The sequence below is a fragment of the Phyllostomus discolor genome, chromosome 4 (genome assembly GCF_004126475.2).
Source record: "Phyllostomus discolor isolate MPI-MPIP mPhyDis1 chromosome 4, mPhyDis1.pri.v3, whole genome shotgun sequence".
Classification (NCBI taxonomy): domain Eukaryota; kingdom Metazoa; phylum Chordata; class Mammalia; order Chiroptera; family Phyllostomidae; genus Phyllostomus; species Phyllostomus discolor.
The window spans coordinates 172495978-172510693 of NC_040906.2; positions in this window are offsets into that span (position 1 = coordinate 172495978).

The window sequence follows — 14716 nt, forward strand, 5'->3', positions numbered from 1 at the left end:
ACTGTTTTGTCATTTTCCTCTTCTTTCTTCCCCTCTTGCTACCTTCCTTTGTTAATTGATTATTTTCCATATTGATATCCTTGGATTCTCTTTTCCTCACTGTCTGTGAATCTACTGTAAGTTTTTGCTTTGTGTTTGCCATAAACTTACATATCACATCTCACAGATATAAAAATCTATTTTACATTTATAATTAATTAACTTCAATTGCATGTCATAAATATTCCCCCTTTTATGTTTTTAATGTACATTTTACCTCTTTTTATATTGTATATCCATTCCTTTCAGCATTTCTTATAATTGGTGGAGAACTTTCTCAGCATTTTTTTTTGTTAGGGTAAGTTTTTATTTTGCCTTTATTTCAGAGGGATAAGATTGCTGAGTAAAATATCCTTGGTTGAAAGTATCTTTCTTTCTGCAGTTTGAATGTATCGCCCCTTCTCTCCTAGACTGCAAGGTCTTTGCTGAGAAATCTGTTAACAGCTTTAGAGGAGTTTCCTTATATGAGAAAAAATATTTTTCTCTTGCGCCTTAAAAAATTTTTCTGTATCTTCGATTTTAGACAGTTTTATTATAGTGTATCTTGGAGAAAATCATTTTGGACTAAAATTTGGGGGTGATCTATTAACTTCATGAATTTGTGCATCCAAATTTCCTCCCCAATTTAGAAAATTCCCATCCATTATTTCATTAAATAAGTTTTCTGTTCCTTTCTCCCTCTCTTCTTCTCTGGGACTCGAACACTGTGAACGCATATGATCACTGTGTTTTGTAATGGTGTCCACAGGCTTTCTTCATTCTTTTTTATTCTTTGTTTTTCTCCTGTGATTGAATAATTTTGAATGGTCTATCTTCTACATCACTTTCTCTTCTTCTTGGTCACATTTGCTATTGAAGTTCTCTTCAGTTCTTCAGTTCAGTCATTGTATTCTTCAGCGCCAAAAAAATATGTTTATTAAAATGAAAGTATAAAACTATCTTTTCAGTATTTCTGTTTGTTGAACGTGTCATTTTGTTCTTGTATTGCTTTCTTGGTCTTGTTAGATTGTTTGCCTATGTTTTCTTATAGCTTTCTGAGCATCTTTAGAACAATTATTTTGAATTGTTTGTCAGGCAATCCCTTTATCTTTATTTCTTTAAGGCCAAGTACTGGAGGTTTTACAATGTTTGTGTTTCCCTGATTCTCTTTGATCACCATAACCTTGTAAAGCTGTCTGTGATTTTGAAGTGGCAGTCACCTCTTCCAAATTCCATGGACTGACGTTGTTTTAAGAAGACTTTCACCTGTGGGCAGGGCACACTGAAGCATGCTGTGACCCCAGGTCTAGTGGTGCAGGGCACCAAGTGTGAGCACATGCCAGCACCGGGTTGGGGGAACCATGGTGTCTCTTTGGCTCAGAGTGCTGGGGTCCACAGCATCAGCAACTCTGTGGTACTTGGTGAGCACTGAAGGGGTTACATGGTGGCAGCAAGGGCTGTTGGGGTCCTCAGCAGTGTTCCCAGGTCCAGTGGCTAGAAACCAGACCAGGGGAGGGAATGAGAAGGGACTCAAGAGACTGGCATCAATGAATGCGAATTCCTGTGGGGTGAAAGCTGGTGAAATCTGTAGGGGGTCTGTGGCAGCTATGGTAGTCATTACTTTCTTCAGTGGCAAAGACTGCAGATCAGGTCACTGTGAACTACAATTGCTACTATTGCATGCATGGCTTCTATTGGTAGCTTTTGCTTTCCCCCCTTATTCTTAGCCATTTCTGTATATCTCAGCTCTACTGGTCTGGGTAGTGTGAAACCAAAGCAGATTCTTTGTGTAGTGTCTGAAAAGGCTGAGTAAGCTTTTCCTTTCAGGGAGAAGGGAACTCTTTCTGGTTAGAAGTTCCCTCTTGGCACTGAGCAATGACAGCTGAGGGGTGGGATGATACAGGCAAAATGAAACTGTCTTCATTCTCTTCTTGTGTGGTTGTTCTCAGGTTCTTGGTTCTACTGTGTTGCTGAAGTTTATTAAGTGGATTCTAGAGCTCCTCCAAAGTAATTTTTGTTTGTGATAGCTGTCTCATTGTTGATTTTTGTGGGAGTTCTCTTATGGCACCGTATTGGTCCCACCTATTGTTTTTGCCTAATAGTTTTAAACCTTTATCCTCATCTATATTCAACACTCCTTTCCTTTCCCTTTGATGTAACACTGGCTAGAGCGAATTCAATGTAACTTCAACTTGTTTTCTGAACATTCCCTGGTAGCCTCCTGTGTCCATGCATAATTAGTTCTGGAAGTCCAGAAGGCAGACTTCTAATACTTATACCCATCCATTTTTTCATGTCAGAAATATTAAAATATTATGAGATGCTTTATTTTGATAAGTTGTCTCAACCATTCTGTCACCGCTCAGTTGAAGACATCTGAAAGTGAGAATTAGTCCTAGATCGAGGGCAACCATTAAACAGACTCCAACATAGATCTGTAACTATGCGGCTCCATCAAGGCACCAGCTAGACATGTTGATGGGTTAAAGAAATATTAAGAATCCTCCCTGTTTATGCCCGAGCCACAACCTTTTATTGTATGAATGAAATATAAGTGTGCTGTCTCCCAGGGAGAGCTAGCCCTTCTCCATGGAAGACTAAGCACCATTTTTAACTCAGTACCTGTAAACACTGATTGTTTTCTTGGGGAAGAACTGTCTGTTCTCCCAGAGGGAATAGTTAGTCAATTGCATCACGAGGGGCCCTTGGCACGTAATCACTTTTGTCTAAAACATATTTAAGCAGAGCCCCCAGAGTGAGACTTTGGAATCCCATCTGAGGGAAAGATGCTTCATTTGGAACTGTTTCCAGATGAACCCCGAATACGGCTGCCTCCAGGATTCCCCGGTATTCACCTGTATTAGGGTGTTGGTGTTTTTCCCATCTGGTGATGTATGCTCTTAATTCTTGCTTTTTCTTTGCTCTTGCTTAATAAATTGCTTAACTATTCACTTTTGACTTGGGGTTTTTATTGTCTGTGAATCTGAACTTCCAAATTAAGTGGCCACAGTCTCACACATGTCCCTTAATGGCACACATGTCCTGGTTCATCATTCTTTAATACATTTTAACATGAAAAGGTTAGATTGCCTTCAATAACTGAAAGCATCCCACAGTGTCAGGATTAGTGGTGAAACTTCCTAGCCCACATAGCAGGTAGAAAATAGTCCTTTTGACAACTCTCTGGAAAGTCTCTGGAAAGATTGCTAATCACATGCCCACTACTTTCCTTATTCTACCCACCTCTGAATAGTGCCAAAGCTCAGTTAGGTCAGTGAAGAGGTTTTCAAACACGGCCCTGTGTGAATGAACTAGCTGCATGTCAGACTTATCTAGTAAGATCATCTAAGATATGACCCTTTGCTAAGAAATGGGGTAGGCTTGGAAACATTTTTAAAGTTTTTCTTATAATTTTGGTGAATAGCCAGGCTTTGCACCCGTGGTTCAGAGCATTAAAGAGAAATGTGGCTTCTGTGCCCGTCCTGTGAGAACTTTACACTACCCTCTAGACCTGCACGGTCCAATGTGCCAGATGGGGGCCATTAGCCAAAGGCGGCGGCTGTTGAGCACTTGAAGTGCCTGGGATTGCTCGAGATTCCAGACATGTTGAAATGACGACATTATGGATATATTAGGTTAAATAAAAATAGAAATCATTATTTTACCTGTTTCTTTTTATGTACTTAATGTAGCCGATGAATATTTTAAATTACATATGTGGCTTGTATTATATTTCTGCCAGACAGTCCTGATCTAGAAAGTCTCTGTGCCATAGCTTAGAAGTGTTGGCTCATAAAATTCTGAAGTTCAAAGAATCAAATGAGGATACTGGCACCCAGATGGGTGAAATGACTTATTTAGTTTACCTGAGCTGGTGACACATCCAGGTTGTCCCTAAGTCCCACATCTCTGGGTCCCCATCTGGTACAAGCTTCTCTGTCTCCTGCTGCCCGTGTTTGGCTGTGGTAGCCACACTGAATTTGTTTCAGAGTTTCTACAAGTCTGAGGCACAGAAGAGGTCACCACACACAGACCCCACCGCAGTCTCTGCTCACCAGGCTTTTTCCTGTATAGCTAATGCTTCCAAAATTCATTACTAAAGAGCCATATTTGGGCCTTAAGTTGCTGTCTCCCCTTTCACCATCTCATATTAATGATCTGTTTTGACTCCATGTACAGCTGTGATTTTAGTGAGGTCTTAGTATCTTTTCAAAGGACAGCTCCAAAATAATCACTTTTAACTAATTGAGAAGTGTGAATGTTTGAAATTCATTAATACTATTTCCCCCCTCCCCAATGTTTACTGCATCTCGCTTGGCTTTGGGATCCACAAAACAACATTCCTTCTCTCTTTTCCAGTGCTAGTTTGTTCTTCAGAAGGCTCAAGTGTTGATGGGTGGTGAGGCATTCTCTGGTTCCTGCCCTTTAGCCATAAAAACAAGTTATTTTTTTTACATGGAATGAGCAGAGCCTCACTTATATAAGACTATTTCTTAAGCCAAAAAATATTTTTCCTTTTCTCTTGTCCTTTAATAAACTACTTGAGAATTTTAAGAAAATAGTGTTATTGGTAGCATCCAAAATATTTCTAGAATCCCCACCCACTACCATCACCAATAGGAACATTTGCTGCTCTGAATGGTGCATTCTGGGGACCTCCTTTCCTAGGTGCTTGCAAGCCTATTAAGATCCATGTACGGACATGTCCCAAAATGTATGAAAATCCATCTGTGTGTGTGTGTGTGTCAAAGTCAGTGATGATGCAGAGAAATGCCTGATGTCTTTGCACTCAGATATATATCCTTCTGGTTTCTTTAGGTTTAAGTCAAGCTGTCAAGTGCAGAATTTATAGGGAGTAATTAACCCGAGTCACCAATAAATTAAATTGCCCCCGGCAAATAAGAATGTGTGAATAAATCTGGTTTTAAGGTTTCTCAAGACTGTGTCACAGAGTGCTTTCTAATTTTGGTCCTTTACTGTCTAGTTGAATCCTCATTGCTGGCAGAAGGCCAGCAAGTCTTTTTGGCCTGGGTCCAAAACCCTGTATCCAATGCAGCAAGAATTTCTGGTCGTGGCCCTCTCCCCCTCATTATTTATAGATGTCTTTTGCTGCTGTTCATTTTCTCTGACCATAGCGGTATTTACTCTGTGAAAAGAAATAAAAGCAACAATCAATAGATGACATATTTAGAGATCACAGTATCAGCACCATCTGTAACAGCAGACTGTAACCTCTGCTGATATATACTACCACACAATTATTTATAAATAGAGACGTATTTAGAAGCCTCTGGCTTTGTTGGAAGAAAGGGCTACTCTTTAGTTAGTAAGGGAATATGATGGGTTTGGTCTGGGATGTGCAGTCCTTGGATGTATCCTTCCCAGTGGCAGGAACTGGTCATACATATGGCCCTTCTCATTGATGAGCTGATGACTTCTAAGCTGTTGGGAACTCCTGGTGCTCTCTAACAACTGCAAAATGTTCCTGAGGTGCCTCATAAACACATGATATTCCTGTTAGTAGATCTATGTAGCTATTGGGAAAATCTTAAAGGTAGTGTGTTGTTTTAAACCTTATCTATTCACTACCTTTTCCTTCTTCTGCCAGTGTGAGCAAGTTTTATGCAAGGTTGCCCCTACTTCCGGTTTGGCTAAGGCATCCAGGCATCTTCTTATGTGTTTAACAGTCAGATTTATGCAGATTAGAAAGAGTTCAGAAACCACTTACAGTTTCATATTTTTTAGAGGTCTATACTCAAACTTTGATGGTACACATAAAAAATATACCTCTACACATACATGAGAACCCCATGCAGTGTATTTAAGCTGGAAGTTGCAGTCCATTAGTGGGTCTTGAAATGTATTTAGTTGATCAAAGAATCAACTTTATTTTTTAACTATACTAAAATAAAAATATAAACATTGGTTCAGAGCTTTATTTTATACATATCTATTTTCATATCTTTGTCATCTATGATTTGTCCACCAACCTACTATCTGTATTTTTAGTTTAAGAAAAGAGTTTGAAGAAAGGCTGCCTTAAGAGAATCGTCAGAAATAGATTATTAGACTTTGTAACAATTCTTATGATTTCTTGGTAGATTAAATAGAGAACACTTCTTATAAGTTTGCATATATGATGATGTCCTTCTTTTACAACTTCCTCTCCCCCACAACTCCCAATTTTTTTGTCCTTTTAAACTGTAAAGGCATTAAAAAGGAGGGTAATACTAAGTCTTAAGGACACCAAGATAAACTATCAGAGACCTACACATGGACGCACCCAGTCTCTCTGGGCCAGACCTGGCTCACGTTCCTCCTCACTGATGCCATCCAGGAGAAGAGGCAGGTAGGATGTCAGCTCCTGAAAGCCTTGCCTTGCTGTGCACTGACTGTCAACAGTACATGAAATGAAAGAGGTTGATGAAGAATTCAGGTACCTGTTCGAACACTGTCTTTCATGTATCATACTTCATGTACTTGGAGGTCAGTAGCTAATGTGACTTGATTATACTTCTGAGCAGTAGAAACACCAAACAGGTAACAAAAATTTAAATCAAAAACTTTATAGTGATATATAACGCAGAGCACAATTTCTAAAGGAGAAGGTATCGTGAAAAATATTGCTTCCCCATACAACCTGACCCTTCAGTCACCCACTCAGGAGGCAGAATCTGGCGCTCCTTTAATTGTCAATCTGGAGTAACTGAGACATCATTTGTTATCTCAGCGTTGAAGCAACAAAACCACCTACAAAGATGGAGCCTAAAAACAACTTATATTTTCTGATTTATCCTTCATTAGAACCATCCTGCTACTGGGGAAAGAAGACACAAACACGTTCAGCTGTCAGTTCCTGGTAAAGCTGGCAAGAAAGACTTTCTTACACGTTTCTGAACTAAGAAAATATGTAAGTTCTGACAATGCTTTCAATAAAACAAAAAAAATGTTTAGAATGATATTTCACCAATTACCTCACTGAACATGAACAGTATATTTTACTAAGCTTCTTAGTAATAAAATACAATTTAACAATGACCATTGTTATCAGAATTTTGTGACTTTCAGAAATCATTGTCAACCATCATGATCAAATTTAAATACATCTTTCTTCCTGTTCGTAATTTTAGCTTAACTACTATAGTCATATCTCTTATTTCTTATATATCAAATATTGTTTTAATATTCATGAAGTTCAATGGGGGAAAAATTGGGACAACTGTAATTGAACAACAATAAAATAAAAAATATTCGTGAAGTTCAGAAGTTTGTTGGCTTCCAGAGAATGGCATCTTAGAGATTAGGGACATATCAAAGTTAAAACTTTTTTAGAAATTTTTTAATATAAAACTTTAATTTTAATACAGTATAAATAACAGTTATGCAGTTAAGTGGAAACAGCTGGGAGTTTCACAATATTATTACAAATCAGAATTTTATAATACTTCCTCTTCTCTTAAAGCATTTGTTAATCTCAGCTCTTCTATGGTTCTAAGTGTTGATGTAGCTTGCTTTTCTCATAAAATAATATCCATTGCCTTGTGAGGCACCATCCCTTAGGATAAATTGTTGAGTTTTCCAAGTTTATAGGAGACAAAAACTCTTTTGGGGTATGTCCTAGAACACAGCACTCTCAATTTACAGTCTTAACCCATTCGTTTTCCCCCAACAACATTAAAATTGGTTTAATTCAGGCAGATTCACTCTAAGTGATTTTCCATTATAGTACAATCTAAGAATGTTGTATTCTATATCCTATGTCTGCTTCATAATATTTGCTATTTGTTGCATATATGTATATACATATACACGTATATATGTATCTATGAGTACATGTGTATACATGTTTGACCTTCACATTGTAACATTAACTTGCTCACCATGAACAGAAACACTACTATCTAGCATTATCTTTCTTGTATAACAGCAGAAAACTTAAAAAATTGATTCATGCAATAAAAATATGCAGATTTGTTAAAGACTTTTCAATGCTTTAAAAATCCTGGTTATAATGAGGATAAATGACTCAAGATGGATAAAGTTTATTGAAGATTGCACCTTCAGGAAAGGAGCTTGGTTAGGTAGCAACTGTGTGTATGTGGTGATGAGTTTACTCCTCCCACATGCCAGTGGAAAATTATAAGTAACATACACCATCAAGTTTAACAATGCTACATGGAAAGTACCATTGCATTCACGTTTTGAGTAGACATTTGATTTCCTCAAAAAATAAAGCTATTTCTCCTTATGCATGGACATTTTGTTCATGGAAGGAATGCATCTTTACATTTTTCTATAAATTCCCACAGTTCATATAAATGTGCAAACCTCAAAAGGGGAAGTCAGTTGCCCTTTCTTGGCCAATGACGCAGATGGAGAAGTGGGAAAAAGAAAGTTTGGGTGGGAACTAGGGGATGACTTCCCTTCTCACCTCTACCAGTAGTTAGCAGCAGGAATTGGTAACTATTACCACCTATGTTAACCTTGGTTTCTTTGTAAAATGAAAGGGTTGGCTCATAATTATTCCAAGTTTCCTTCTACTTTTTTGCACAGATGATAAGAGCTTCTAAGGAATGCTGTTTTTCTGTTAGGCTTTAATCGGGCTTTCAACTTTTGTTATTTTAGCATTTTTAAATATTACCCATGTTTTCCATTTGGCCACAAACAGCAAAAATGGCTATCTAAAAATGGCACTATTTTTAAAAATCATAAAAATTAAGACAGAAGAAAAAATAGTCTGTATTCTTTGCTGTTACGTTAGAAAAAGATACAGAAAAATGTCACTGGATTACAAATTTAGGTTTAATATCAGCAAACTATCAATTATTCCTCATCTAAAGATATTATAAATGCAAAACAGCCAAGATTTTCTTTGCTTGGTACTGTTAATCTCATCAGGAGAAGAAAAAGTCTGAACAGACTGGCTGTTAACTGTTTTATTGAAATTCATTATTTATATAATATTTAGGCAGCAGAAACATGAAGTGAAACATTAACTACAATCTGAAAGCAACTTAACTAGTTCAGCCAATACTGAAATTAAGTATTATTTCCCCAAGCTGCATATCTAACAAAAGTATAGAAATAAGTATGTCAGTGAACTGGTGTAAATGGAAATGCTTCTTTGCAATATTTTATTAATTATTAAGCTGGTATGAATGTGGCAAGTAAACACATTGTCTGAACCTAATGCTTTGTTTGGTTCAAGTGCCTGCTCAGTAGCACTTCCGTGGAACAGTGGTTCCCAAACTCCCCGCATATTGGAATCACAGGGCTCTACACACCCCAGTCATTATTGATTGGTAAAGGCTACTGCCTGGGCATCAGAAATTCTAAAAGCTCTTCCCAGGTGGTCCTAATGGTCAGCAAACTTTGGGAACCACTGCCTTGGAATACTGGTTTTAACTGGCTCACATTGGAACCACCCGGTATATGAAAGCATATGGGTTGTTTGGAGCTCATCCTAGAAAGAATTAAATCAGAATTTCTGAGACACTGGTGTTTTATGTACTCCCCAGGTGATGCTAATATGCAGCCAGGGGTTAGAATTACCACTACAGAGTACTGCTGGAGCAACTCCTTAGCGCCTCTTGAAAACATTAGCATGAAATCCCAATAGGCTTGGCTTCCAAACTGGTGCAAACATGGTGTAATCTCTACTTTTAGCAGGGTTGAGTTTTCCAACTTTATAGGAGACAAAAAACTCCTGTGAATGAGTGGGGTGCATGGATACAAGTTGTGCTATTTCTTGAAAAACAGACCATAATAGCACACAGACATTGGGAAATCAGATTCCTGGACCATGAACTTGCCCTCAGAACTTCCTTCCCACAATTCTTCCTTAATTGCACTTTTTCTGGAAAAAGCCAGAGTTTGGTAAAAAGAGGAGGATTAAATACTAACCAAGTATATTATAAGGAATCACCAGATTAAATTAAGCCTCAATAAACATTCATTTTCCAAACTCCTCAGTGATATCTACAGTTCCTTACAGTTTTCAAAAACCATGTTTAAGAAAACATGAAATGCTTAAACTTCTTTTGGTCCATTTTGTAACTCTGAGGAAAAGAAACTTCTAATTTCATTCAGTCATGTGGCAAATATCAATAACCATGTTTGTCACTTCAGAGAACAGTGCTGTAATTTGGTAGGTGTATGGGACACCTGGGGTAGTTTAAAATGAATCAGGAGGTGATATAAAAATCTTCCATTTCAAAAACCAATCAAGAATGGAGACTAACTTTCACCTGAGACCAGGACACTCGAACTAGAAGTGGGGCTTTAGATAATGAAAAGTTAGTGCAGGCTGAGTGATTTAATGGAAAGAACCTGGATTTGTTATCAGAAAACTTAATCATATGTGTTCTGAGCCATCTTGGGAAAATCCCTTCAACTTTCCGAGCTTCATTTCCTCATGAATCAAATGAGCATAGTAATACCGACACCAGCGCCTGTGAGGATAAAATGAAACACATGGAGTGTCTGGCACTTAATAATCTGCTAGAAGATTGTGAAGCCAGGGAATATGTACCAGAAGAATTATATGTCAAAGTCTCCAATTGTGACTGGGGTGGAGAAGGTGCAACTCAATTCTGTCCAAGAATGTAGGTAAATGTTTCTTTTTGTTTCCTTTTGTTTAATTGAGACAACACTGGTTTATAGCATTATATAAGTTTCAGGTGTACATTATAATTTGACATCTCACCACCAGTCTGTTTCCATCCATCACTACACAAATGATCCCTTTATCCATTTTGCTCTTCCCCCATCCCTTCCTCTCTGGTAACCACCAAGCTGTTGAGTTTGTTTTCATTTTATGTTCATTTTGGGTTTTTTAAAAAATGAAGATATTCCACATATGAGTGAAATCGTATGGTACTTGCCTTTCTCTGTTTGACTCAGTTCACTTAGCATGATACCCTCAAGTTCCAACCTTGTCATTTCCTTTGGTTTTAATGATGAAAACTAGGCTCAGGAACCTTGAGTCATCTGGAGATGAAGCAGCAGCAGCAGAGCAGCCTGAGTTATGGAGAAAAGCAGGTCAGCACTGAAGAAGTCATGGGAGGCAGCAGCCCCTCATGAGGAGAGGGCCTGAAGAAGAAGCCTTGGTGGGCATCTGACCGGAGCAGAATTCCCAGGAATGGAAGGGGAAGCTGGAAGAGATGATCACTAAGCACAAGTGTAGGGCAGTGGGGCTTAAGTAACCAAAATGATCGTACCTCTTCAGTGACTCAGGGATGAACCTTTCAGGTGTAAGGTAAAGTGGTTTTTATTTTAGTTTGTGTGTGTGTCTGTGTGCGTGTGTGTGTGTTTAACAATAAGACTAATTTTGCCTGAGGTAGGAAAAAAACAAAGCATTTCAAGGATCGAAACAATTGTATAGTCATGAACCAGCTGGCTGGCTAGTAAAACCTAAAGGGTGAATTTGAATTTAATTTAATAGCTTATAACTAAACAAGGGAACAGAAGACATGTACTTGTGATATCCCTGTAAGTTTGGGGTCTGCTGGACTAGAGCCAAGAATAAACTAAGGATGCCAGAAAAAATCATGCACTTTTTTGGTTTTGTTCAGGCAAGCGGAATATAGAAAGGATGCCCCTACTTGGGATAAGCAAATGATAAGCCAGAACCAATTCCCTTTGTTTCTTCCCTTCTCTGTCATGAAAAAATAACCATTCAACTGAAAGAATAAAAGGAACTTGGGAAGAATTAATTAAAACTAAGCGAAGAACTTGTAAGAAAATATCCTGGATCCCTGAAACTTAACTTCCCTTGCCTAAAAAAAATTACATTCCAGCAAATAGAGTTTAACTATTTAGGACTTTCACCTGGAATCAGCACCAAAAGCTATGAACACTAAAAGAGTGAATATGGACAAATAAGTTTTCACAAAAGAGCAGCTTAATTCCTGAAACCAAGACAAGGGGCTTTTCACAGATCCTGAGCAAAATTAATAAGCCTACTATCGAAGTAATACCTAGCCACTTAAAAAAGTAAGAAGAAATTCAGAAGTTAATGAGAATTCACTAAGTAGTCATTTCCTTTTTTTTTTCTTTTTTTTTTTGACAATGTTGCAACACCAGCAAAGCAAACCCACTGGATAGACAAAGCACATCTGCTGTTTAGGGTTCCTTCTGGGAGGAGGAGGTCAATCCCTCTGCCTGAGGAAGGGTGGCACACCTTCTTCTAATTCCCACAAAGATGCCATTGTAACTGAAAGCAGGTCTGACTGCCTGCTGCAATGAAAGCCAATAGTCAAGAGGCAGGTACTGATGTAAAGGAAAGAAGTTATTTTCTACTACCTGGTTGCCAGCACCAGGTTGCCCGGTGCTGGCAACCTGGAAGATGGGGGACTCACATATCAAGGCCCAACTCCTGGGAAGATGGGGGACTCACATCTCAAAGCCCATTTCCACATCTCAGTGGAGGCAGAGGTTTTTATAAGGAGGGAGAGGGGAAGAGAACAAAGAGATCAAGGGAGGGGGTTGCAAAGTTCTCGACCTGCAGATGAGTCCATTCCAATAAGGCTAGTGATGGTCTGGTGTGCATCATCCTGGCTTAGTCATCTTGGATTCACGTCATCCTGTTTTACCTCATCCTGACTCTGTGGTTGAAGGTCAGCAAATCTCCCGGAGCTGGGATGCCTAAAGGTTGGAGTCTGTATCTTTTGAAGTTAGTTCCCAGGATTCTTATACAAACATGCTGCTCATCTACAAGCTACACATTAGTCAGAGTCAGCACTTACAGAAACGAGGTCAAAGAATGGTGGCGTGGGTTCAGTTTCCCACCATTAAAATTTTCCACTGTGACAGCATGCAGCCATGTGCATTAAATGCTGCTCTGGAAGAAGGAATGAAAATAGGACTGTAACATGTGGGGTCTCATTTGATGTTATTATTCATCAACAGTATGCTATTCAGTTTTGGTTGGCATGGAAGGTACAGGAGAATGGGAACATAAGTGATGACATAGCACACTGATCAAATTTACAGAAGACATGAAATTGGGAGGCAGAATTATTCAGTTACATCACTTATATCCAACATGTCAACAAGCTAAGAGGCCTGACTTAGCATAATAGAATTTAATAGACAAACACGTTAGGTACTAAACACAAATTGTAATACGTGTAGGTTGAGGAGGTGTGTTTTGCAACAGTTGTGAAAAAGACATTACTGCTTGAGAATTTTAGTAAATTGTAATATAGGAGTCAACAGGGTAGTATTACAGCCACAAAAGCTTCCAGGATTTACTCAGGGAAATACAGTAATTAGAACAAAGCCAAAAAAAAAAAAAGAAAGAAAGAAAAGAAAAAAAGAACAAAGCCATTAAATATCTTTTACTGTGTGTTATTTGGATAAAATGCTGAATTAAATTCTTGGGATCAGATTTTCAGAGGGATGATGGCAAAGTAAACCAACTTCCAAAGGCTTTCAGAAAGGATGAGAAAAGCTGGTGGAGTTGGTGAATACCCAGGCAAACTGAAGCACTTTCCTGTGGAATCGAGGCTAGCTGCATCCCGGAAGACTCCAGAGAGTAGAATTGCAGATTTTTGAGGCCTACTGTATGGGGGGCACTTTCCAAGAGGTGGATATTATTCAGTGGCAGATTTCCAGGTGCATGGAAGGTAAAACTGGGGGTAAAGGAGCAAATGCCAGTGGGTACTACTGCCTCCTTTGAAGAGATCTCAACATACTGCTTGCACACTATGATGACATGGGAAGAGAGTTTAAAACGCTGATGCTTAAACTCTAGCCCTAGAGATTCTGATTTATTGGTCTGGTGTGGGGCCTCTACCAAAAAATATTTTATCAAAGCTCCCCTGATGATTTGATGTTCTAGGCTGAAGAATCACTGAGGCTAGAGGACTACTTGTTGAGCAGTTAAATAAATCAAAACAAATGCTTTTTCCAAAGTCATTTCCAAATTTGAGAAGATAAATAGAAATGAACATATGGGTTACATACTACAGCTAAACATTTTCAGAATTAATCATCTCCAATATTTGAATTATTACACGTAAATCCCTTAGCACAGTAACTAGCATCAAGTAACTCTCAAATATAAGCTATTTTTATTGCACCCTTTCTATAACTGTTCTAAGAAGGTATTAATCCTCTCCATTACATATGAGGAAACTGAGGCTTTGAAGTTAGTTTTCCAAGGCCCTAGTAGTAAATTGCAAAATAAGGATTTAAACCAGAATTCAAAGCTAGTTCTAAATTCTCAAGCCTCCTCAGGTATCCTCCACAGGCCACCTCTAAAACAGTTGGAAGTTTATGCAAATCAGTGGTTTACCTGAGTAAACATCACAAAAAATTAACAAAACCACTTCCTCTTGATCTGTTTGTAAGGAATCTCTTCAAATGCACTTTCTGAGTTAGAAGCCTAGCAGGGGGCATCCACATTTTTTTCTAATGTGGCCTAAGGGAAACTCCTCTGCAGGTCTGGAGAACCTCTGAGGGCAGGGGGCATGGTTGGAGGTGGCTCTTCACAGGTGAAAGCATTTTTGAAGCACTGCTCTCAGGTAACATCTCCAATTCTAAGGAATGGGTAAACATCTGTCATTACTGCACTGTCTAGCGCTGGTCGGTTAATTAAATGCTAACACAGAGAGGCAAAGTTAGCCCGGAGGTGATGGCCTGGTACCTATCTGACACCTCTTGAGAGACGTGTTGGTACAGTGGCTGCTTTTAA